Consider the following 25,636-nt stretch of genomic DNA (forward strand, 5'->3'; position numbering starts at 1 on the left):
TAGAGATGCCGTGTGTGCAGCCTATGTAATGTGTAGAGGTGCAGTGTGCGTGCAGCCTATGTAATGTGTAGAGGTGCCGTGCGTGCAGCCTATGTAATGTGTAGAGGTGCCGTGCGTGCAGCCTATGTAATGTGTAGAGGTGCCGTGCGTGCAGCCTATGTAATGTGTAGAGGTGCCGTGCGTGCAGCCTATGTATTGTGTAGAGGTGCCGTGCGTGCAGCCTATGTAATGTGTAGAGGTGCCGTGCGTGCAGCCTATGTAATGTGTAGAGGTGACGTGTGTGCAGCCTATGTAATGTGTAGAGGTGCCGTGTGTGCAGCCTATGTAATGTGTAGAGGTGCCGTGTGCGTGCAGCCTATGTAATGTGTAGAGATACCGTGTGCGTGCAGCCTATGTAATGTGTAGAGGTGCCGTGTGCATGCAGCCTATGTAATGTGTAGAGGTGCCGTGCGTGCAGCCTATGTAATGTGTAGAGGTGCTGTGCGTGCAGCCTATGTAATGTGTAGAGGTGCCGTGTGCGTGCAGCCTATGTAATGTGTAGAGGTGCCGTGCGTGCAGCCTATGTAATGTGTAGAGGTGCCGTGTGCGTGCAGCCTATGTAATGTGTAGAGGTGCCGTGTGTGCAGCCTATGTAATGTGTAGAGGTGCCGTGCGTGCAGCCTATGTAATGTGTAGAGGTGCCGTGCGTGCAGCCTATGTAATGTGTAGAGGTGCCGTGTGTGCAGCCTATATAATGTGTAGAGATGCCGTGTGCGTGCAGCCTATGTAATGTGTAGAGATGCCGTGTGTGCAGCCTATGTAATGTGTAGAGATGCCGTGCGTGCAGCCTATGTAATGTGTAGAGATGCCGTGTGCGTGCAGCCTATGTAATGTGTAGAGGTGCCGTGTGTGCAGCCTATGTAATGTGTAGAGGTGCCGTGCGTGCAGCCTATGTAATGTGTAGAGGTGCCGTGCGTGCAGCCTATGTAATGTGTAGAGGTGCCGTGTGTGCAGCCTATGTAATGTGTAGAGATGCCGTGTGCGTGCAGCCTATGTAATGTGTAGAGGTGCCGTGCGTGCAGCCTATGTAATGTGTAGAGGTGCCGTGTGCGTGCAGCCTATGTAATGTGTAGAGGTGCCGTGTGCGTGCAGCCTATGTAATGTGTAGAGGTGCCGTGTGCGTGCAGCCTATGTAATGTGTAGAGGTGCCGTGTGCGTGCAGCCTATGTAATGTGTAAAGGTGCCGTGCGTGCAGCCTATGTAATGTGTAGAGGTGCCGTGCGTGCAGCCTATGTAATGTGTAGAGGTGCCGTGCGTGCAGCCTATGTAATGTGTAGAGATGCCGTGTGCGTGCAGCCTATGTAATGTGTAGAGGTGCCGTGCGTGCAGCCTATGTAATGTGTAGAGGTGCCGTGCGTGCAGCCTATGTAATGTGTAGAGGTGCCGTGCGTGCAGCCTATGTAATGTGTAGAGGTGCCGTGTGTGCAGCCTATGTAATGTGTAGAGGTGCCGTGCGTGCAGCCTATGTAATGTGTAGAGGTGCCGTGTGCGTGCAGCCTATGTAATGTGTAGAGGTGCCGTGCGTGCAGCCTATGTAATGTGTAGAGGTGCCGTGTGCGTGCAGCCTATGTAATGTGTAGAGGTGCCGTGTGCGTGCAGCCTATGTAATGTGTAGAGGTGCCGTGCGTGCAGCCTATGTAATGTGTAGAGGTGCCGTGCGTGCAGCCTATGTAATGTGTAGAGGTGCCGTGCGTGCAGCCTATGTAATGTGTAGAGGTGCCGTGTGCGTGCATCCTATGTAATGTGTAGAGGTGCCGTGTGTGCAGCCTATGTAATGTGTAGAGATGCCGTGTGCGTGCAGCCTATGTAATGTGTAGAGATGCCGTGTGTGCAGCCTATGTAATGTGTAGAGGTGCCGTGTGCGTGCAGCCTATGTAATGTGTAGAGATGCCGTGCGTGCAGCCTATGTAATGTGTAGAGATGCCGTGCGTGCAGCCTATGTAATGTGTAGAGGTGCCGTGCGTGCAGCCTATGTAATGTGTAGAGGTGCCGTGCGTGCAGCCTATGTAATGTGTAGAGGTGCCGTGTGCAGCCTATGTAATGTGTAGAGGTGCCGTGTGTGCAGCCTATGTAATGTGTAGAGGTGCCGTGTGCAGCCTATGTAATGTGTAGAGGTGCTGTGCGTGCAGCCTATGTAATGTGTAGAGGTGCCGTGTGTGCAGCCTATGTAATGTGTAGAGGTGCCGTGTGCAGCCTATGTAATGTGTAGAGGTGCCGTGTGTGCAGCCTATGTAATGTGTAGAGGTGCCGTGTGCAGCCTATGTAATGTGTAGAGGTGCTGTGCGTGCAGCCTATGTAATGTGTAGAGGTGCCGTGCGTGCAGCCTATGTAATGTGTAGAGAAGCCGTGCGTGCAGCCTATGTAATGTGTAGAGGTGCCGTGTGCGTGCAGCCTATGTAATGTGTAGAGGTGCCGTGCGTGCAGCCTATGTAATGTGTAGAGGTGCCGTGTGCAGCCTATGTAATGTGTAGAGATGCCGTGCGTGCAGGCTATGTAATGTGTAGAGATGCCGTGTGTGCAGCCTATGCAAAGTGTAGAGATGCCGTGCGTGCAGCCTATGTAATGTGTAGAGATGCCGTGTGTGCAGCCTGTGTAATGTGTAGAGGTGCCTTGTGCGTGCAGCCTATGTAATGTGTAGAGGTGCCGTGCGTGCAGCCTATGTAATGTGTAGAGGTGCCGTGTGTGCAGCCTATGTAATGTGTAGAGATGCCGTGCGTGCAGCCTGTGTAATGTGTAGAGGTGCCGTGCGTGCAGCCTATGTAATGTGTAGAGGTGCCGTGCGTGCAGCCTATGTAATGTGTAGAGGTGCCGTGTGTGCAGCCTATGTAATGTGTAGAGGTGCCGTGCGTGCAGCCTATGTAATGTGTAGAGGTGCCGTGTGCGTGCAGCCTATGTAATGTGTAGAGGTGCCGTGCGTGCAGCCTATGTAATGTGTAGAGGTGCCGTGTGCGTGCAGCCTATGTAATGTGTAGAGGTGCCGTGTGCGTGCAGCCTATGTAATGTGTAGAGGTGCCGTGCGTGCAGCCTATGTAATGTGTAGAGGTGCCGTGTGTGCAGCCTATGTAATGTGTAGAGATGCCGTGCGTGCAGCCTATGTAATGTGTAGAGATGCCGTGCGTGCAGCCTATGTAATGTGTAGAGGTGCCGTGCGTGCAGCCTATGTAATGTGTAGAGGTGCCGTGCGTGCAGCCTATGTAATGTGTAGAGGTGCCGTGTGCAGCCTATGTAATGTGTAGAGGTGCCGTGTGTGCAGCCTATGTAATGTGTAGAGGTGCCGTGTGCAGCCTATGTAATGTGTAGAGGTGCTGTGCGTGCAGCCTATGTAATGTGTAGAGGTGCCGTGTGTGCAGCCTATGTAGTGTGTAGAGGTGCCGTGTGCAGCCTATGTAATGTGTAGAGGTGCCGTGTGTGCAGCCTATGTAATGTGTAGAGGTGCCGTGTGCAGCCTATGTAATGTGTAGAGGTGCTGTGCGTGCAGCCTATGTAATGTGTAGAGGTGCCGTGCGTGCAGCCTATGTAATGTGTAGAGAAGCCGTGCGTGCAGCCTATGTAATGTGTAGAGGTGCCGTGTGCGTGCAGCCTATGTAATGTGTAGAGGTGCCGTGCGTGCAGCCTATGTAATGTGTAGAGGTGCCGTGTGCAGCCTATGTAATGTGTAGAGATGCCGTGTGTGCAGCCTATGTAATGTGTAGAGATGCCGTGTGTGCAGCCTATGCAAAGTGTAGAGATGCCGTGCGTGCAGCCTATGTAATGTGTAGAGGTGCCGTGTGCAGCCTATGTAATGTGTAGAGGTGCCGTGCGTGCAGCCTATGTAATGTGTAGAGATGCCGTGTGCGTGCAGCCTATGTAATGTGTAGAGGTGCCGTGCGTGCAGCCTATGTAATGTGTAGAGGTGCCGTGTGCGTGCAGCCTATGTAATGTGTAGAGGTGCCGTGTGCGTGCAGCCTATGTAATGTGTAGAGGTGCCGTGTGCGTGCAGCCTATGTAATGTGTAGAGGTGCCGTGTGCGTGCAGCCTATGTAATGTGTAGAGGTGCTGTGTGCGTGCAGCCTATGTAATGTGTAGAGGTGCAGTGTGTGCAGCCTATGTAATGTGTAGAGGTGCAGTGTGCGTGCAGCCTATGTAATGTGTAGAGGTGCCGTGTGTGCAGCCTATGTAATGTGTAGAGATGCCGTGTGTGCAGCCTATGTAATGTGTAGAGGTGCAGTGTGCGTGCAGCCTATGTAATGTGTAGAGGTGCAGTGTGTGCAGCCTATGTAATGTGTAGAGGTGCAGTGTGCGTGCAGCCTATGTAATGTGTAGAGGTGCCGTGTGTGCAGCCTATGTAATGTGTAGAGAAGCCGTGCGTGCAGCCTATGTAATGTGTAGAGGTGCCGTGCGTGCAGCCTATGTAATGTGTAGAGGTGCCGTGCGTGCAGCCTATGTAATGTGTAGAGATGCCGTGTGTGCAGCCTATGTAATGTGTAGAGGTGCCGTGTGTGCAGCCTATGTAATGTGTAGAGATGCCGTGTGTGCAGCCTATGTAATGTGTAGAGGTGCCGTGTGCAGCCTGTGTAATGTGTAGAGGTGCCGTGTGCGTGCAGCCTATATAATGTGTAGAGATACCGTGTGCGTGCAGCCTATGTAATGTGTAGAGGTGCCGTGTGCATGCAGCCTATGTAATGTGTAGAGGTGCCGTGCGTGCAGCCTATGTAATGTGTAGAGGTGCCGTGTGTGCAGCCTATGTAATGTGTAGAGGTGCCGTGCGTGCAGCCTATGTAATGTGTAGAGGTGCCGTGCGTGCAGCCTATGTAATGTGTAGAGATGCCGTGTGCGTGCAGCCTATGTAATGTGTAGAGATGCCGTGCGTGCAGCCTATGTAATGTGTAGAGGTGCCGTGCGTGCAGCCTATGTAATGTGTAGAGGTGCCGTGCGTGCAGCCTATGTAATGTGTAGAGATGCCGTGTGCGTGCAGCCTATGTAATGTGTAGAGGTGCCGTGCGTGCAGCCTATGTAATGTGTAGAGGTGCCGTGCGTGCAGCCTATGTAATGTGTAGAGGTGCCGTGCGTGCAGCCTATGTAATGTGTAGAGGTGCCGTGCGTGCAGCCTATGTAATGTGTAGAGGTGCCGTGCGTGCAGCCTATGTAATGTGTAGAGGTGCCGTGCGTGCAGCCTATGTAATGTGTAGAGGTGCCGTGCGTGCAGCCTATGTAATGTGTAGAGGTGCCGTGCGTGCAGCCTATGTAATGTGTAGAGGTGCCGTGCGTGCAGCCTATGTAATGTGTAGAGGTGCCGTGCGTGCAGCCTATGTAATGTGTAGAGGTGCCGTGTGTGCAGCCTATGTAATGTGTAGAGGTGCCGTGTGTGCAGCCTATGTAATGTGTAGAGGTGCCGTGTGTGCAGCCTATGTAATGTGTAGAGGTGCAGTGTGCGTGCAGCCTATGTAATGTGTAGAGGTGCCGTGTGTGCAGCCTATGTAATGTGTAGAGGTGCCGTGCGTGCAGCCTATGTAATGTGTAGAGGTGCCGTGCGTGCAGCCTATGTAATGTGTAGAGGTGCAGTGTGCGTGCAGCCTATGTAATGTGTAGAGGTGCAGTGTGTGCAGCCTATGTAATGTGTAGAGATGCCGTGTGTGCAGCCTATGTAATGTGTAGAGGTGCCGTGTGTGCAGCCTATGTAATGTGTAGAGATGCCGTGTGTGCAGCCTATGTAATGTGTAGAGGTGCAGTGTGCGTGCAGCCTATGTAATGTGTAGAGGTGCCGTGCGTGCAGCCTATGTAATGTGTAGAGGTGCCGTGCGTGCAGCCTATGTAATGTGTAGAGGTGCCGTGCGTGCAGCCTATGTAATGTGTAGAGGTGCCGTGCGTGCAGCCTATGTATTGTGTAGAGGTGCCGTGCGTGCAGCCTATGTATTGTGTAGAGGTGCCGTGCGTGCAGCCTATGTAATGTGTAGAGGTGCCGTGTGTGCAGCCTATGTAATGTGTAGAGGTGCCGTGTGTGCAGCCTATGTAATGTGTAGAGGTGCCGTGTGCGTGCAGCCTATGTAATGTGTAGAGATGCCGTGTGCGTGCAGCCTATGTAATGTGTAGAGGTGCCGTGTGCGTGCAGCCTATGTAATGTGTAGAGGTGCCGTGTGCGTGCAGCCTATGTAATGTGTAGAGGTGCCGTGCGTGCAGCCTATGTAATGTGTAGAGGTGCCGTGCGTGCAGCCTATGTAATGTGTAGAGGTGCCGTGCGTGCAGCCTATGTAATGTGTAGAGGTGCCGTGTGTGCAGCCTATATAATGTGTAGAGATGCCGTGTGCGTGCAGCCTATGTAATGTGTAGAGATGCCGTGTGTGCAGCCTATGTAATGTGTAGAGATGCCGTGCGTGCAGCCTATGTAATGTGTAGAGATGCCGTGTGCGTGCAGCCTATGTAATGTGTAGAGGTGCCGTGTGTGCAGCCTATGTAATGTGTAGAGGTGCCGTGCGTGCAGCCTATGTAATGTGTAGAGGTGCCGTGCGTGCAGCCTATGTAATGTGTAGAGGTGCCGTGTGTGCAGCCTATGTAATGTGTAGAGATGCCGTGTGCGTGCAGCCTATGTAATGTGTAGAGGTGCCGTGCGTGCAGCCTATGTAATATGTAGAGGTGCCGTGTGCGTGCAGCCTATGTAATGTGTAGAGGTGCCGTGTGCGTGCAGCCTATGTAATGTGTAGAGGTGCCGTGTGCGTGCAGCCTATGTAATGTGTAGAGGTGCCGTGTGCGTGCAGCCTATGTAATGTGTAGAGGTGCCGTGCGTGCAGCCTATGTAATGTGTAGAGGTGACGTGCGTGCAGCCTATGTAATGTGTAGAGGTGCCGTGCGTGCAGCCTATGTAATGTGTAGAGGTGCCGTGTGCAGCCTATGTAATGTGTAGAGATGCCGTGTGCGTGCAGCCTATGTAATGTGTAGAGGTGCCGTGTGTGCAGCCTATGTAATGTGTAGAGGTGCCGTGCGTGCAGCCTATGTAATGTGTAGAGGTGCCGTGCGTGCAGCCTATGTAATGTGTAGAGATGCCGTGTGCGTGCAGCCTATGTAATGTGTAGAGGTGCCGTGCGTGCAGCCTATGTAATGTGTAGAGGTGCCGTGCGTGCAGCCTATGTAATGTGTAGAGGTGCCGTGCGTGCAGCCTATGTAATGTGTAGAGGTGCCGTGCGTGCAGCCTATGTAATGTGTAGAGGTGCCGTGCGTGCAGCCTATGTAATGTGTAGAGATGCCGTGCGTGCAGCCTATGTAATGTGTAGAGGTGCCGTGTGTAGAGGTGCCGTGCGTGCAGCCTATGTAATGTGTAGAGGTGCCGTGTGCGTGCAGCCTATGTAATGTGTAGAGGTGCCGTGCGTGCAGCCTATGTAATGTGTAGAGGTGCCGTGTGCAGCCTATGTAATGTGTAGAGATGCCGTGCGTGCAGCCTATGTAATGTGTAGAGATGCCGTGTGTGCAGCCTATGCAATGTGTAGAGATGCCGTGCGTGCAGCCTATGCAATGTGTAGAGGTGCCGTGTGCAGCCTATGTAATGTGTAGAGGTGCCGTGTGTGCAGCCTATGTAATGTGTAGAGGTGCCGTGTGCGTGCAGCCTATGTAATGTGTAGAGGTGCCGTGCGTGCAGCCTATGTAATGTGTAGAGGTGCCGTGTGCGTGCAGCCTATGTAATGTGTAGAGGTGCCGTGTGCGTGCAGCCTATGTAATGTGTAGAGGTGCCGTGTGCGTGCAGCCTATGTAATGTGTAGAGGTGCCGTGTGCGTGCAGCCTATGTAATGTGTAGAGGTGCCGTGCGTGCAGCCTATGTAATGTGTAGAGGTGCCGTGCGTGCAGCCTATGTAATGTGTAGAGGTGCCGTGCGTGCAGCCTATGTAATGTGTAGAGGTGCCGTGTGCGTGCAGCCTATGTAATGTGTAGAGGTGCCGTGCGTGCAGCCTATGTAATGTGTAGAGGTGCCGTGCGTGCAGCCTATGTAATGTGTAGAGGTGCCGTGCGTGCAGCCTATGTAATGTGTAGAGGTGCCGTGTGCGTGCATCCTATGTAATGTGTAGAGGTGCCGTGTGTGCAGCCTATGTAATGTGTAGAGGTGCCGTGTGTGCAGCCTATGTAATGTGTAGAGATGCCGTGCGTGCAGCCTATGTAATGTGTAGAGGTGCCGTGCGTGCAGCCTATGTAATGTGTAGAGGTGCCGTGCGTGCAGCCTATGTAATGTGTAGAGGTGCCGTGTGCAGCCTATGTAATGTGTAGAGGTGCCGTGTGTGCAGCCTATGTAATGTGTAGAGGTGCCGTGTGCAGCCTATGTAATGTGTAGAGGTGCTGTGCGTGCAGCCTATGTAATGTGTAGAGGTGCCGTGTGTGCAGCCTATGTAATGTGTAGAGGTGCCGTGTGCAGCCTATGTAATGTGTAGAGGTGCCGTGTGTGCAGCCTATGTAATGTGTAGAGGTGCCGTGTGCAGCCTATGTAATGTGTAGAGGTGCTGTGCGTGCAGCCTATGTAATGTGTAGAGGTGCCGTGCGTGCAGCCTATGTAATGTGTAGAGGTGCCGTGCGTGCAGCCTATGTAATGTGTAGAGAAGCCGTGCGTGCAGCCTATGTAATGTGTAGAGGTGCCGTGTGCGTGCAGCCTATGTAATGTGTAGAGGTGCCGTGCGTGCAGCCTATGTAATGTGTAGAGGTGCCGTGTGCAGCCTATGTAATGTGTAGAGATGCCGTGCGTGCAGCCTATGTAATGTGTAGAGATGCCGTGTGTGCAGCCTATGCAATGTGTAGAGATGCCGTGCGTGCAGCCTATGCAATGTGTAGAGGTGCCGTGTGCAGCCTATGTAATGTGTAGAGGTGCCGTGTGTGCAGCCTATGTAATGTGTAGAGGTGCCGTGTGCGTGCAGCCTATGTAATGTGTAGAGGTGCCGTGCGTGCAGCCTATGTAATGTGTAGAGGTGCCGTGTGCGTGCAGCCTATGTAATGTGTAGAGGTGCCGTGTGCGTGCAGCCTATGTAATGTGTAGAGGTGCCGTGTGCGTGCAGCCTATGTAATGTGTAGAGGTGCCGTGTGCGTGCAGCCTATGTAATGTGTAGAGGTGCCGTGCGTGCAGCCTATGTAATGTGTAGAGGTGCCGTGCGTGCAGCCTATGTAATGTGTAGAGGTGCCGTGTGCAGCCTATGTAATGTGTAGAGATGCCGTGTGCGTGCAGCCTATGTAATGTGTAGAGGTGCCGTGCGTGCAGCCTATGTAATGTGTAGAGGTGCCGTGCGTGCAGCCTATGTAATGTGTAGAGGTGCCGTGCGTGCAGCCTATGTAATGTGTAGAGATGCCGTGTGCGTGCAGCCTATGTAATGTGTAGAGGTGCCGTGCGTGCAGCCTATGTAATGTGTAGAGGTGCCGTGCGTGCAGCCTATGTAATGTGTAGAGGTGCCGTGCGTGCAGCCTATGTAATGTGTAGAGGTGCCGTGCGTGCAGCCTATGTAATGTGTAGAGGTGCCGTGCGTGCAGCCTATGTAATGTGTAGAGATGCCGTGCGTGCAGCCTATGTAATGTGTAGAGGTGCCGTGTGTAGAGGTGCCGTGCGTGCAGCCTATGTAATGTGTAGAGATGCCGTATGTGCAGCCTATGTAATGTGTAGAGGTGCCGTGCGTGCAGCCTATGTAATGTGTAGAGGTGCCATGCGTGCAGCCTATGTAATGTGTAGAGGTGCCGTGTGTGCAGCCTATGTAATGTGTAGAGGTGCCGTGTGCGTGCAGCCTATGTAATGTGTAGAGGTGCCGTGTGTGCAGCCTATGTAATGTGTAGAGGTGCCGTGTGTGCAGCCTGTGTAATGTGTAGAGGTGCCGTGTGCGTGCAGCCTATGTAATGTGTAGAGGTGCCGTGCGTGCAGCCTATGTAATGTGTAGAGGTGCCGTGTGTGCAGCCTATGTAATGTGTAGAGATGCCGTGCGTGCAGCCTGTGTAATGTGTAGAGGTGCCGTGCGTGCAGCCTATGTAATGTGTAGAGGTGCCGTGCGTGCAGCCTATGTAATGTGTAGAGGTGCCGTGTGTGCAGCCTATGTAATGTGTAGAGGTGCCGTGCGTGCAGCCTATGTAATGTGTAGAGGTGCCGTGTGTGCAGCCTGTGTAATGTGTAGAGGTGCCGTGTGCGTGCAGCCTATGTAATGTGTAGAGGTGCCGTGTGCGTGCAGCCTATGTAATGTGTAGAGGTGCCGTGCGTGCAGCCTATGTAATGTGTAGAGATGCCGTGCGTGCAGCCTGTGTAATGTGTAGAGGTGCCGTGCGTGCAGCCTATGTAATGTGTAGAGGTGCCGTGCGTGCAGCCTATGTAATGTGTAGAGGTGCCGTGCGTGCAGCCTATGTAATGTGTAGAGGTGCCGTGTGCGTGCAGCCTATGTAATGTGTAGAGGTGCCGTGCGTGCAGCCTATGTAATGTGTAGAGGTGCCGTGTGCGTGCAGCCTATGTAATGTGTAGAGGTGCCGTGCGTGCAGCCTATGTAATGTGTAGAGGTGCCGTGCGTGCAGCCTATGTAATGTGTAGAGGTGCCGTGCGTGCAGCCTATGTAATGTGTAGAGGTGCCGTGTGCGTGCATCCTATGTAATGTGTAGAGGTGCCGTGTGTGCAGCCTATGTAATGTGTAGAGGTGCCGTGTGTGCAGCCTATGTAATGTGTAGAGATGCCGTGCGTGCAGCCTATGTAATGTGTAGAGGTGCCGTGCGTGCAGCCTATGTAATGTGTAGAGGTGCCGTGCGTGCAGCCTATGTAATGTGTAGAGGTGCCGTGTGCAGCCTATGTAATGTGTAGAGGTGCCGTGTGTGCAGCCTATGTAATGTGTAGAGGTGCCGTGTGCAGCCTATGTAATGTGTAGAGGTGCTGTGCGTGCAGCCTATGTAATGTGTAGAGGTGCCGTGTGTGCAGCCTATGTAATGTGTAGAGGTGCCGTGTGCAGCCTATGTAATGTGTAGAGGTGCCGTGTGTGCAGCCTATGTAATGTGTAGAGGTGCCGTGTGCAGCCTATGTAATGTGTAGAGGTGCTGTGCGTGCAGCCTATGTAATGTGTAGAGGTGCCGTGCGTGCAGCCTATGTAATGTGTAGAGGTGCCGTGCGTGCAGCCTATGTAATGTGTAGAGAAGCCGTGCGTGCAGCCTATGTAATGTGTAGAGGTGCCGTGTGCGTGCAGCCTATGTAATGTGTAGAGGTGCCGTGCGTGCAGCCTATGTAATGTGTAGAGGTGCCGTGTGCAGCCTATGTAATGTGTAGAGATGCCGTGCGTGCAGCCTATGTAATGTGTAGAGATGCCGTGTGTGCAGCCTATGCAATGTGTAGAGATGCCGTGCGTGCAGCCTATGTAATGTGTAGAGGTGCCGTGTGCAGCCTATGTAATGTGTAGAGGTGCCGTGTGTGCAGCCTATGTAATGTGTAGAGATGCCGTGTGCGTGCAGCCTATGTAATGTGTAGAGGTGCCGTGCGTGCAGCCTATGTAATGTGTAGAGGTGCCGTGTGCGTGCAGCCTATGTAATGTGTAGAGGTGCCGTGTGCGTGCAGCCTATGTAATGTGTAGAGGTGCCGTGTGCGTGCAGCCTATGTAATGTGTAGAGGTGCCGTGTGCGTGCAGCCTATGTAATGTGTAGAGGTGCCGTGCGTGCAGCCTATGTAATGTGTAGAGGTGCCGTGCGTGCAGCCTATGTAATGTGTAGAGGTGCCGTGTGCAGCCTATGTAATGTGTAGAGATGCCGTGTGCGTGCAGCCTATGTAATGTGTAGAGGTGCCGTGCGTGCAGCCTATGTAATGTGTAGAGGTGCCGTGCGTGCAGCCTATGTAATGTGTAGAGGTGCCGTGCGTGCAGCCTATGTAATGTGTAGAGATGCCGTGTGCGTGCAGCCTATGTAATGTGTAGAGGTGCCGTGCGTGCAGCCTATGTAATGTGTAGAGGTGCCGTGCGTGCAGCCTATGTAATGTGTAGAGGTGCCGTGCGTGCAGCCTATGTAATGTGTAGAGGTGCCGTGCGTGCAGCCTATGTAATGTGTAGAGGTGCCGTGCGTGCAGCCTATGTAATGTGTAGAGATGCCGTGCGTGCAGCCTATGTAATGTGTAGAGGTGCCGTGTGTAGAGGTGCCGTGCGTGCAGCCTATGTAATGTGTAGAGATGCCGTATGTGCAGCCTATGTAATGTGTAGAGGTGCCGTGCGTGCAGCCTATGTAATGTGTAGAGGTGCCATGCGTGCAGCCTATGTAATGTGTAGAGGTGCCGTGTGTGCAGCCTATGTAATGTGTAGAGGTGCCGTGTGCGTGCAGCCTATGTAATGTGTAGAGGTGCCGTGTGTGCAGCCTATGTAATGTGTAGAGGTGCCGTGTGTGCAGCCTGTGTAATGTGTAGAGGTGCCGTGTGCGTGCAGCCTATGTAATGTGTAGAGGTGCCGTGCGTGCAGCCTATGTAATGTGTAGAGGTGCAGTGTGTGCAGCCTATGTAATGTGTAGAGATGCCGTGCGTGCAGCCTGTGTAATGTGTAGAGGTGCCGTGCGTGCAGCCTATGTAATGTGTAGAGGTGCCGTGCGTGCAGCCTATGTAATGTGTAGAGGTGCCGTGTGTGCAGCCTATGTAATGTGTAGAGGTGCCGTGCGTGCAGCCTATGTAATGTGTAGAGGTGCCGTGTGCGTGCAGCCTATGTAATGTGTAGAGGTGCCGTGCGTGCAGCCTATGTAATGTGTAGAGGTGCCGTGTGCGTGCAGCCTATGTAATGTGTAGAGGTGCCGTGCGTGCAGCCTATGTAATGTGTAGAGGTGCCGTGCGTGCAGCCTATGTAATGTGTAGAGGTGCCGTGCGTGCAGCCTATGTAATGTGTAGAGGTGCCGTGTGCGTGCATCCTATGTAATGTGTAGAGGTGCCGTGTGTGCAGCCTATGTAATGTGTAGAGGTGCCGTGTGTGCAGCCTATGTAATGTGTAGAGATGCCGTGCGTGCAGCCTATGTAATGTGTAGAGGTGCCGTGCGTGCAGCCTATGTAATGTGTAGAGGTGCCGTGCGTGCAGCCTATGTAATGTGTAGAGGTGCCGTGTGCAGCCTATGTAATGTGTAGAGGTTCCGTGTGTGCAGCCTATGTAATGTGTAGAGGTGCCGTGTGCAGCCTATGTAATGTGTAGAGGTGCTGTGCGTGCAGCCTATGTAATGTGTAGAGGTGCCGTGTGTGCAGCCTATGTAATGTGTAGAGGTGCCGTGTGCAGCCTATGTAATGTGTAGAGGTGCCGTGTGTGCAGCCTATGTAATGTGTAGAGGTGCCGTGTGCAGCCTATGTAATGTGTAGAGGTGCTGTGCGTGCAGCCTATGTAATGTGTAGAGAAGCCGTGCGTGCAGCCTATGTAATGTGTAGAGGTGCCGTGTGCGTGCAGCCTATGTAATGTGTAGAGGTGCCGTGCGTGCAGCCTATGTAATGTGTAGAGGTGCCGTGTGCAGCCTATGTAATGTGTAGAGATGCCGTGCGTGCAGCCTATGTAATGTGTAGAGATGCCGTGTGTGCAGCCTATGCAATGTGTAGAGATGCCGTGCGTGCAGCCTATGTAATGTGTAGAGGTGCCGTGTGCAGCCTATGTAATGTGTAGAGATGCCGTGCGTGCAGCCTATGTAATGTGTAGAGGTGCCGTGTGTGCAGCCTATGTAATGTGTAGAGATGCCGTGCGTGCAGCCTATGTAATGTGTAGAGGTGCCGTGTGTGCAGCCTATGTAATGTGTAGAGGTGCCGTGCGTGCAGCCTATGTAATGTGTAGAGGTGCCGTGCGTGCAGCCTATGTAATGTGTAGAGGTGCCGTGTGTGCAGCCTATGTAATGTGTAGAGGTGCCGTGCGTGCAGCCTATGTAATGTGTAGAGGTGCCGTGCGTGCAGCCTATGTAATGTGTAGAGGTGCCGTGTGTGCAGCCTATGTAATGTGTAGAGATGCCGTGCGTGCAGCCTATGTAATGTGTAGAGATGCCGTGTGTGCAGCCTATGTAATGTGTAGAGGTGCCGTGCGTGCAGCCTATGTAATGTGTAGAGATACCGTGTGCATGCAGCCTATGTAATGTGTAGAGGTGCCGTGCGTGCAGAATATGTAATGTGTAGAGATACCGTGTGCATGCAGCCTATGTAATGTGTAGAGGTGCCGTGCGTGCAGCCTATGTAATGTGTAGAGATACCGTGTGCATGCAGCCTATGTAATGTGTAGATGTGCCGTGCGTGCAGCCTATGTAATGTGTAGAGGTGCCGTGCGTGCAGCCTATGTAATGTGTAGAGGTGCCGTGCGTGCAGCCTATGTAATGTGTAGAGGTGCCGTGTGCAGCCTATGTAATGTGTAGAGGTGCCGTGTGCGTGCAGCCTATGTAATGTGTAGAGGTGCCGTGCGTGCAGCCTATGTAATGTGTAGAGGTGCCGTGTGTGTGCAGCCTATGTAATGTGTAGAGATGCCGTGCGTGCAGCCTATGTAATGTGTAGAGGTGCCGTGCGTGCAGCCTATGTAATGTGTAGAGGTGCCGTGCGTGCAGCCTATGTAATGTGTAGAGGTGCCGTGTGCGTGCATCCTATGTAATGTGTAGAGGTGCCGTGTGCAGCCTATGTAATGTGTAGAGGTGCCGTGTGCGTGCAGCCTATGTAATGTGTAGAGGTGCCGTGTGCAGCCTATGTAATGTGTAGAGGTGCCGTGTGCGTGCAGCCTATGTAATGTGTAGAGGTGCCGTGCGTGCAGCCTATGTAATGTGTAGAGAAGCCGTGCGTGCAGCCTATGTAATGTGTAGAGGTGCCGTGTGCAGCCTATGTAATGTGTAGAGGTGCCGTGTGCGTGCAGCCTATGTAATGTGTAGAGGTGCCGTGTGCAGCCTATTTAATGTGTAGAGGTGCCGTGTGTGCAGCCTGTGTAATGTGTAGAGGTGCCGTGTGCAGCCTATGTAATGTGTAGAGGTGCCGTGTGTGCAGCCTATGTAATGTGTAGAGGTGCCGTGTGCAGCCTATGTAATGTGTAGAGATGCCGTGCGTGCAGCCTATGTAATGTGTAGAGGTGCCGTGCGTGCAGCCTATGTAATGTGTAGAGGTGCCGTGTGCAGCCTATGTAATGTGTAGAGGTGCCGTGTGCAGCCTATGTAATGTGTAGAGATGCCGTGCGTGCAGCCTATGTAATGTGTAGAGGTGCCGTGTGCAGCCTATGTAATGTGTAGAGGTGCCGTGCGTGCAGCCTATGTAATGTGTAGAGGTGCCGTGTGCGTGCAGCCTATGTAATGTGTAGAGGTGCCGTGTGCAGCCTATGTAATGTGTAGAGGTGCCGTGTGCAGCCTATGTAATGTGTAGAGGTGCCGTGCGTGCAGCCTATGTAATGTGTAGAGGTGCCGTGCGTGCAGCCTATGTAATGTGTAGAGGTGCCGTGTGCGTGCAGCCTATGTAATGTGTAGAGGTGCCGTGCGTGCAGCCTATGTAATGTGTAGAGGTGCCGTGCGTGCAGCCTATGTAATGTGTAGAGGTGCCGTGTGCAGCCTATGTAATGTGTAGAGGTGCCGTGTGTGCAGCCTATGTAATGTGTAGAGGTGCCGTGCGTGCAGCCTATGTAATGTGTAGAGGTGCCGTGTGCAGCCTATGTAATGTGTAGAGGTGCCGTGTGCGTGCAGCCTATGTAATGTGTAGAGGTGCCGTGCGTGCAGCCTATGTAATGTGTAGAGGTGCCGTGTGTGTGCAGCCTATGTAATGTGTAGAGGTGCCGTGCGTGCAGCCTATGTAATGTGTAGAGGTGCCGTGCGTGCAGCCTATGTAATGTGTAGAGATGCCGTGTGCGTGCAGCCTATGTAATGTGTAGAGGTGCCGTGCGTGCAGCCTATGTAATGTGTAGAGGTGCCGTGTGCATGCAGCCTATGTAATGTGTAGAGAAGCCGTGCGTGCAGCCTATGTAATGTGTAGAGGTGCCGTGCGTGCAGCCTATGTAATGTGTAGAGGTGCCGTGCGTGCAGCCTATGTAATGTGTAGAGATGCCGTGTGCGTGCAGCCTATGTAATGTGTAGAGGTGCCGTGCGTGCAGCCTATGTAATGTGTAGAGGTGCCGTGCGTGCAGCCTATGTAATGTGTAGAGGTGCCGTGTGCGTGCAGCCTATGTAATGTGTAGAGGTGCCGTGCGTGCAGCCTATGTAATGTGTAGAGGTGCCGTGTGTGTGCAGCCTATGTAATGTGTAGAGGTGCCGTGCGTGCAGCCTATGTAATGTGTAGAGGTGCCGTGCGTGCAGCCTATGTAATGTGTAGAGATGCCGTGTGCGTGCAGCCTATGTAATGTGTAGAGGTGCCGTGCGTGCAGCCTATGTAATGTGTAGAGGTGCCGTGTGCGTGCAGCCTATGTAATGTGTAGAGAAGCCGTGCGTGCAGCCTATGTAATGTGTAGAGGTGCCGTGTGTGCAGCCTATGTAATGTGTAGAGAAGCCGTGCGTGCAGCCTATGTAATGTGTAGAGAAGCCGTGCGTGCAGCCTATGTAATGTGTAGAGGTGCCGTGCGTGCAGCCTATGTAATGTGTAGAGGTGCCGTGTGTGTGCAGCCTATGTAATGTGTAGAGGTGCCGTGTGTGCAGCCTATGTAATGTGTAGAGGTGCCGTGTGTGCAGCCTATGTAATGTGTAGAGGTGCCGTGCGTGCAGCCTATGTAATGTGTAGAGGTGCTGTGCGTGCAGCCTATGTAATGTGTAGAGATGCCGTGCGTGCAGCCTATGTAATGTTTAGAGGTGCCGTGTGTGCAGCCTATGTAATGTGTAGAGATGCCGTGTGCGTGCAGCCTATGTAATGTGTAGAGATGCCGTGTGTGCAGCCTATGTAATGTGTAGAGATGCCGTGTGTGCAGCCTATGTAATGTGTAGAGATGCCGTGTGTGCAGCCTATGTAATGTGTAGAGATGCCGTGTGTGCAGCCTATGTAATGTGTAGAGATGCCGTGCGTGCAGCCTATGTAATGTGTAGAGGTGCCGTGCGTGCAGCCTATGTAATGTGTAGAGGTGCCGTGTGTGCAGCCTATGTAATGTGTAGAGGTGCCATGTGTGCAGCCTATGTAATGTGTAGAGGTGCCGTGCGTGCAGCCTATGTAATGTGTAGAGGTGCCGCGCGTGCAGCCTATGTAATGTGTAGAGATACCGTGTGTGTGCAGCCTATGTAATGTGTAGAGATGCCGTGCGTGCAGCCTATGTAATGTGTAGAGGTGCCGTGCGTGCAGCCTATGTAATGTGTAGAGATGCCGTGTGTGCAGCCTATGTAATGTGTAGAAATGCCGTGCGTGTAGCCTATGTAATGTGTAGAGGTGCCGTGCGTGCAGCCTATGTAATGTGTAGAGATGCCGTGTGCGTGCAGCCTATGTAATGTGTAGAGGTGCCGTGCGTGCAGCCTATGTAATGTGTAGAGGTGCCGTGTGCGTGCAGCCTATGTAATGTGTAGAGAAGCCGTGCGTGCAGCCTATGTAATGTGTAGAGGTGCCGTGCGTGCAGCCTATGTAATGTGTAGAGGTGCCGTGTGCGTGCAGCCTATGTAATGTGTAGAGGTGCCGTGTGTGCAGCCTATGTAATGTGTAGAGAAGCCGTGCGTGCAGCCTATGTAATGTGTAGAGAAGCCGTGCGTGCAGCCTATGTAATGTGTAGAGGTGCCGTGTGTGCAGCCTATGTAATGTGTAGAGGTGCCGTGCGTGCAGCCTATGTAATGTGTAGAGGTGCCGTGTGTGTGCAGCCTATGTAATGTGTAGAGGTGCCGTGTGTGCAGCCTATGTAATGTGTAGAGGTGCCGTGTGTGCAGCCTATGTAATGTGTAGAGGTGCCGTGCGTGCAGTCTATGTAATGTGTAGAGGTGCCGTGCGTGCAGCCTATGTAATGTGTAGAGGTGCTGTGCGTGCAGCCTATGTAATGTGTAGAGATGCCGTGCGTGCAGCCTATGTAATGTTTAGAGGTGCCGTGTGTGCAGCCTATGTAATGTGTAGAGATGCCGTGTGCGTGCAGCCTATGTAATGTGTAGAGATGCCGTGTGTGCAGCCTATGTAATGTGTAGAGATGCCGTGTGTGCAGCCTATGTAATGTGTAGAGATGCCGTGTGTGCAGCCTATGTAATGTGTAGAGATGCCGTGTGTGCAGCCTATGTAATGTGTAGAGATGCCGTGCGTGCAGCCTATGTAATGTGTAGAGGTGCCGTGCGTGCAGCCTATGTAATGTGTAGAGGTGCCGTGTGTGCAGCCTATGTAATGTGTAGAGGTGCCGTGTGTGCAGCCTATGTAATGTGTAGAGGTGCCGTGCGTGCAGCCTATGTAATGTGTAGAGGTGCCGCGCGTGCAGCCTATGTAATGTGTAGAGATACCGTGTGTGTGCAGCCTATGTAATGTGTAGAGATGCCGTGCGTGCAGCCTATGTAATGTGTAGAGGTGCCGTGCGTGCAGCCTATGTAATGTGTAGAGATGCCGTGTGTGCAGCCTATGTAATGTGTAGAAATGCCGTGCGTGTAGCCTATGTAATGTGTAGAGATGCCGTGTGTGCAGCCTATGTAATGTGTAGAGATACCGTGTGCGTGCAGCCTATGTAATGTGTAGAGATGCCGTGCGTGCAGCCTATGTAATGTGTAGAGGTGCCGTGCGTGCAGCCTATGTAATGTGTAGAGGTGCCGTGTGCGTGCAGCCTATGTAATGTGTAGAGATGCCGTGCGTGCAGCCTATGTAATGTGTAGAGATGCCGTGTGTGCAGCCTATGTAATGTGTAGAGATCCCGTGTGCGTGCAGCCTATGTAATGTGTAGAGATCCCGTGTGCGTGCAGCCTATGTAATGTGTAGAGGTGCCGTGTGCGTGCAGCCTATGTAATGTGTAGAGGTGCCGTGCGTGCAGCCTATGTAATGTGTAGAGGTGCTGTGCGTGCAGCCTATGTAATGTGTAGAGGTGCCGTGTGTGCAGCCTATGTAATGTGTAGAGGTGCCGTGTGTGCAGCCTATGTAATGTGTAGAGGTGCCGTGTGTGCAGCCTATGTAATGTGTAGAGGTGCCGTGCGTGCAGCCTATGTAATGTGTAGAGGTGCCGTGCGTGCAGCCTATGTAATGTGTAGAGGTGCCGTGCGTGCAGCCTATGTAATGTGTAGAGGTGCCGTGCGTGCAGCCTATGTAATGTGTAGAGATGCCGTGCGTGCAGCCTATGTAATGTGTAGAGAAGCCGTGCGTGCAGCCTATGTAATGTGTAGAGGTGCCGTGCGTGCAGCCTATGTAATGTGTAGAAAAGCTGTGCGTGCAGCCTATGTAATGTGTAGAGGTGCCGTGCGTGCAGCCTATGTAATGTGTAGAGGTGCCGTGCGTGCAGCCTATGTAATGTGTAGAGATACCGTGTGCGTGCAGCCTATGTAATGTGTAGAGGTGCCGTGTGTGCAGCCTATGTAATGTGTAGAGGTGCCGTGTGTGCAGCCTATGTAATGTGTAGATGTGCCGTGCGTGCAGCCTATGTAATGTGTAGAGGTGCCGTGCGTGCAGCCTATGTAATGTGTAGAGATGCCGTGCGTGCAGCCTATGTAATGTGTAGAGGTGCCGTGCGTGCAGCCTATGTAATGTGTAGAGAAGCCGTGCGTGCAGCCTATGTAATGTGTAGAGGTGCCGTGCGTGCAGCCTATGTAATGTGTAGAAGTGCCGTGCGTGCAGCCTATGTAATGTGTAGAGATGCCGTGCGTGCAGCCTATGTAATGTGTAGAGGTGCCGTGCGTGCAGCCTATGTAATGTGTAGAGGTGCCGTGCGTGCAGCCTATGTAATGTGTAGAGGTGCCGTGCGTGCAGCCTATGTAATGTGTAGAGGTGCTGTGCGTGCAGCCTGTGTAATGTGTAGAGGTGCCGTGCGTGCAGCCTATGTAATGTGTAGAGGTGCCGTGCGTGCAGCCTATGTAATGTGTAGAGATGCCGTGCGTGCAGCCTATGTAATGTGTAGAGGTGCTGTGCGTGCAGCCTATGTAATGTGTAGAGGTGCCGTGTGCAGCCTATGTAATGTGTAGAGATGCCGTGCGTGCAGCCTATGTAATGTGTAGATGTGCCGTGCGTGCAGCCTATGTAATGTGTAGAGGTGCCGTGCGTGCAGCCTATGTAATGTGTAGAGATGCCATGCGTGCAGCCTATGTAATGTGTAGAGGTGCCGTGCGTGCAGCCTATGTAATGTGTAGAGATGCCGTGCGTGCAGCCTATGTAATGTGTAGAGATGCCGTGCGTGCAGCCTATGTAATGTGTAGAGAAGCCGTGTGCAGCCTATGTAATGTGTAGAGGTGCTGTGCGTGTAGCCTATGTAATGTGTAGAGATGCCGTGCGTGCAGCCTATGTAATGTGTAGAGGTGCCGTGCGTGCAGCCTATGTAATGTGTAGAGGTGCTGTGCGTGTAGCCTATGTAATGTGTAGAGATGCCGTGCGTGCAGCCTATGTAATGTGTAGAGAAGCCGTGTGCAGCCTATGTAATGTGTAGAGGTGCTGTGCGTGTAGCCTATGTAATGTGTAGAGATGCCGTGCGTGCAGCCTATGTAATGTGTAGAGGTGCCGTGCGTGCAGCCTATGTAATGTGTAGAGGTGCTGTGCGTGTAGCCTATGTAATGTGTAGAGGTGCCGTGTGCAGCCTATGTAATGTGTAGAGGTGCCGTGCGTGCAGCCTATGTAATGTGTAGAGGTGCCGTGTGCGTGCAGCCTATGTAATGTGTAGAGGTGCCGTGCGTGCAGCCTATGTAATGTGTAGAGGTGCCGTGTGTGCAGCCTATGTAATGTGTAGAGGTGCCGTGCGTGCAGCCTATGTAATGTGTAGAGATGCCGTGTGTGCAGCCTATGTAATGTGTAGAGATGCCGTGTGTGCAGCCTATGTAATGTGTAGAGATGCCGTGCGTGCAGCCTATGTAATGTGTAGAGGTGCCGTGCGTGCAGCCTATGTAATGTGTAGAGGTGCCGTGTGTGCAGCCTATGTAATGTGTAGAGGTGCCGTGTGTGCAGCCTATGTAATGTGTAGAGGTGCCGTGCGTGCAGCCTATGTAATGTGTAGAGGTGCCGCGCGTGCAGCCTATGTAATGTGTAGAGATACCGTGTGTGTGCAGCCTATGTAATGTGTAGAGATGCCGTGCGTGCAGCCTATGTAATGTGTAGAGGTGCCGTGCGTGCAGCCTATGTAATGTGTAGAGGTGCCGTGTGCAGCCTATGTAATGTGTAGAGATGCCGTGTGTGCAGCCTATGTAATGTGTAGATGTGCCGTGCGTGCAGCCTATGTAATGTGTAGAGGTGCCGTGCGTGCAGCCTATGTAATGTGTAGAGATGCCGTGCGTGCAGCCTATGTAATGTGTAGAGGTGCCGTGCGTGCAGCCTATGTAATGTGTAGAGATGCCGTGCGTGCAGCCTATGTAATGTGTAGAGATGCCATGCGTGCAGCCTATGTAATGTGTAGAGAAGCCGTGTGCAGCCTATGTAATGTGTAGAGGTGCTGTGCGTGTAGCCTATGTAATGTGTAGAGATGCCGTGCGTGCAGCCTATGTAATGTGTAGAGGTGCCGTGCGTGCAGCCTATGTAATGTGTAGAGGTGCTGTGCGTGTAGCCTATGTAATGTGTAGAGGTGCCGTGTGCAGCCTATGTAATGTGTAGAGGTGCCGTGCGTGCAGCCTATGTAATGTGTAGAGGTGCCTTGTGCGTGCAGCCTATGTAATGTGTAGAGGTGCCGTGTGTGTGCAGCCTATGTAATGTGTAGAGGTGCCGTGCGTGCAGCCTATGTAATGTGTAGAGGTGCCGTGTGTGCAGCCTATGTAATGTGTAGAGGTGCCGTGCGTGCAGCCTATGTAATGTGTAGAGGTGCCGTGTGTGCAGCCTATGTAATGTGTAGAGGTGCCGTGTGTGCAGCCTATGTAATGTGTAGAGATGCCGTGTGTGTGCAGCCTATGTAATGTGTAGAGGTGCCGTGTGTGCAGCCTATGTAATGTGTAGAGATGCCGTGTGTGCAGCCTATGTAATGTGTAGAGGTGCCGTGTGTGCAGCCTATGTAATGTGTAGAGATGCCGTGCGTGCAGCCTATGTAATGTGTAGAGATGCCGTGCGTGCAGCCTATGTAATGTGTAGAGATGCCGTGCGTGCAGCCTATGTAATGTGTAGAGATGCCGTGCGTGCAGCCTATGTAATGTGTAGAGGTGCCGTGTGTGCAGCCTATGTAATGTGTAGAGGTGCCGTGCGTGCAGCCTATGTAATGTGTAGAGGTGCCGTGCGTGCAGCCTATGTAATGTGTAGAGGTGCCGTGTGCAGCCTATGTAATGTGTAGAGGTGCTGTGCGTGTAGCCTATGTAATGTGTAGAGGTGCCGTGCGTGCAGCCTATGTAATGTGTAGAGGTGCCGTGCGTGCAGCCTATGTAATGTGTAGAGGTGCTGTGCGTGTAGCCTATGTAATGTGTAGAGGTGCCGTGTGCGTGCAGCCTATGTAATGTGTAGAGGTGCCGTGCGTGCAGCCTATGTAATGTGTAGAGGTGCCGTGCGTGCAGCCTATGTAATGTGTAGAGATGCCGTGCGTGCAGCCTATGTAATGTGTAGAGGTGCCGTGCGTGCAGCCTATGTAATGTGTAGAGGTGCCGTGCGTGCAGCCTATGTAATGTGTAGAGGTGCCGTGTGTGCAGCCTATGTAATGTGTAGAGATGCCGTGCGTGCAGCCTATGTAATGTGTAGAGGTGCCGTGTGCGTGCAGCCTATGTAATGTGTAGAGGTGCCGTGCGTGCAGCCTATGTAATGTGTAGAGGTGCCGTGCGTGCAGCCTATGTAATGTGTAGAGGTGCCGTGTGTGCAGCCTATGTAATGTGTAGAGGTGCAGTGTGTGTGCAGCCTATGTAATGTGTAGAGATGCCGTGCGTGCAGCCTTTGTAATGTGTAGAGGTGCCGTGCGTGCAGCCTATGTAATGTGTAGAGGTGCCGTGCGTGCAGCCTATGTAATGTGTAGAGGTGCCGTGCGTGCAGCCTATGTAATGTGTAGAGGTGCCGTGTGTGCAGCCTATGTAATGTGTAGAAATGCCGTGCGTGCAGCCTATGTAATGTGTAGAGGTGCCGTGCGTGCAGCCTATGTAATGTGTAGAGGTGCCGTGTGTGCAGCCTATGTAATGTGTAGAGGTGCAGTGTGTGTGCAGCCTATGTAATGTGTAGAGATGCCGTGCGTGCAGCCTATGTAATGTGTAGAGGTGCCGTGCGTGCAGCCTATGTAATGTGTAGAGATGCCGTGTGTGCAGCCTATGTAATGTGTAGAGATGCCGTGCGTGCAGCCTATGTAATGTGTAGAGGTGCCGTGTGTGCAGCCTATGTAATGTGTAGAGGTGCAGTGTGTGTGCAGCCTATGTAATGTGTAGAGGTGCAGTGTGTGTGCAGCCTATGTAATGTGTAGAGGTGCAGTGTGTGTGCAGCCTATGTAATGTGTAGAGGTGCCGTGCGTGCAGCCTATGTAATGTGTAGAGATGCCGTGCGTGCAGCCTATGTAATGTGTAGAGATGCCGTGCGTGCAGCCTATGTAATGTGTAGAGGTGCCGTGTGTGCAGCCTATGTAATGTGTAGAGGTGCCGTGTGTGCAGCCTATGTAATGTGTAGAGGTGCCGTGTGTGCAGCCTATGTAATGTGTAGAGGTGCCGTGCGTGCAGCCTATGTAATGTGTAGAGGTGTCGTGTGTGCAGCCTATGTAATGTGTAGAGGTGCCGTGCGTGCAGCCTATGTAATGTGTAGAGGTGCCGTGCGTGCAGCCTATGTAATGTGTAGAGGTGCCGTGCGTGCAGCCTATGTAATGTGTAGAGGTGCCGTGCGTGCAGCCTATGTAATGTGTAGAGGTGCCGTGTGCATGCAGCCTATGTAATGTGTAGAGGTGCCGTGCGTGCAGCCTATGTAATGTGTAGAGGTGCCGTGTGCGTGCAGCCTATGTAATGTGTAGAGGTGCCGTGCGTGCAGCCTATGTAATGTGTAGAGGTGCTGTGCGTGCAGCCTATGTAATGTGTAGAGGTGCCGTGTGCAGCCTATGTAATGTGTAGAGATGCCGTGTGCAGCCTATGTAATGTGTAGAGGTGCCGTGTGCAGCCTATGTAATGTGTAGAGATGCCGTGTGCAGCCTATGTAATGTGTAGAGGTGCCGTGTGTGCAGCCTATGTAATGTGTAGAGATGCCGTGTGCGTGCAGCCTATGTAATGTGTAGAGGTGCCGTGCGTGCAGCCTATGTAATGTGTAGAGGTGCTGTGCGTGCAGCCTATGTAATGTGTAGAGGTGCCGTGTGCAGCCTATGTAATGTGTAGAGATGCCGTGTGCAGCCTATGTAATGTGTAGAGGTGCCGTGTGCAGCCTATGTAATGTGTAGAGGTGCCGTGTGCGTGCAGCCTATGTAATGTGTAGAGGTGCCGTGCGTGCAGCCTATGTAATGTGTAGAGGTGCCGTGTGCAGCCTATGTAATGTGTAGAGGTGCAGTGTGCGTGCAGCCTATGTAATGTGTAGAGGTGCCGTGTGCAGCCTATGTAATGTGTAGAGATGCCGTGTGCAGCCTATGTAATGTGTAGAGGTGCCGTGTGCAGCCTATGTAATGTGTAGAGATGCCGTGTGCAGCCTATGTAATGTGTAGAGGTGCCGTGTGCAGCCTATGTAATGTGTAGAGGTGCCGTGTGCAGCACACTGTACATGTCATGTCTCTGTTTGCACGCGCCCCCTCCCCTGCTTATTTGGAGAGGGTGCAAAGTCCCAGCTGACGCAGGGCAATGGAATGTGAGGGGGCATTGGGGCAAATACCAGAATCCCACATATAATGAGCCAGATGACTGCAAGGGAAAAGGCCCAGAGCGATGTGCTCTCCCTCTCTATGGCGGGATATATATAGTGTCCCCTCTCTGTGTCCGTGACGGGCGGGATATATATAGTGTCCCCTCTCTGTGTCCGTGACGGGCGGGATATATATAGTGTCCCCCGCTCTGAATGTCCGTGACGGGCGGGATATATATAGTGTCCCCTCTCTGTGTCCGTGACGGGCGGGATACATATAGTGTCCCCCTCTCTGTGTCCGTGATGGGAGGGATATATATATATATATATATAGTGTCCCCCTCTCTGTGTTCGTGACGGGCGGGATATATATATAGTGTCCCCCTCTCTGTGTCCGTGACGGGCGGGATACATATAGTGTCCCCCTCTCTGTGTCCGTGATGGGAGGGATATATATATATATATATATAGTGTCCCCCTCTCTGTGTTCGTGACGGGCGGGATATATATATAGTGTCCCCCTCTCTGTGTCCGTGACGGGCGGGATACATATAGTGTCCCCCTCTCTGTGTCCGTGATGGGAGGGATATATATATATATATAGTGTCCCCCTCTCTGTGTTCGTGACGGGCGGGATATATATATAGTGTCCCCCTCTCTGCGTGTCCGTGGCGGGAGGGATATATATAGTGTCCCCCTCTCTGCGTGTCCGTGGCGGGAGGGATATATATAGTGTCCCCTCTCTGTGTCCGTGGCGGGAGGGATATATATAGTGTCCCCTCTCTGTGTCCGTGACGGGCGGGATATATATAGTGTCCCCCTCTCTGTGTGTGTGACGGGAGGGATACATATATAGTATCCCCCTCTCTGCGTCCGTGACGGGCGGGATATATATATATAGTGTCCCCCTCTCTGTGTCCATGACAGGCGGGATATATATAGTGTCCC

General features: G+C 52.5%; 1 protein-coding gene across 1 annotated transcript in view; it reads left to right on the forward strand.

Moving 5' to 3' along the window:
• The window catches only part of UPB1 (beta-ureidopropionase 1), a 49,776-nt gene that overhangs the window by 15,717 nt on the left and 8,423 nt on the right, over positions 1-25,636 (forward strand). The window lies entirely within an intron of this gene.

This window comes from Ascaphus truei, chromosome 13 (genome assembly GCF_040206685.1).
Source record: "Ascaphus truei isolate aAscTru1 chromosome 13, aAscTru1.hap1, whole genome shotgun sequence".
NCBI classification, from domain to species: Eukaryota; Metazoa; Chordata; class Amphibia; order Anura; family Ascaphidae; genus Ascaphus; species Ascaphus truei.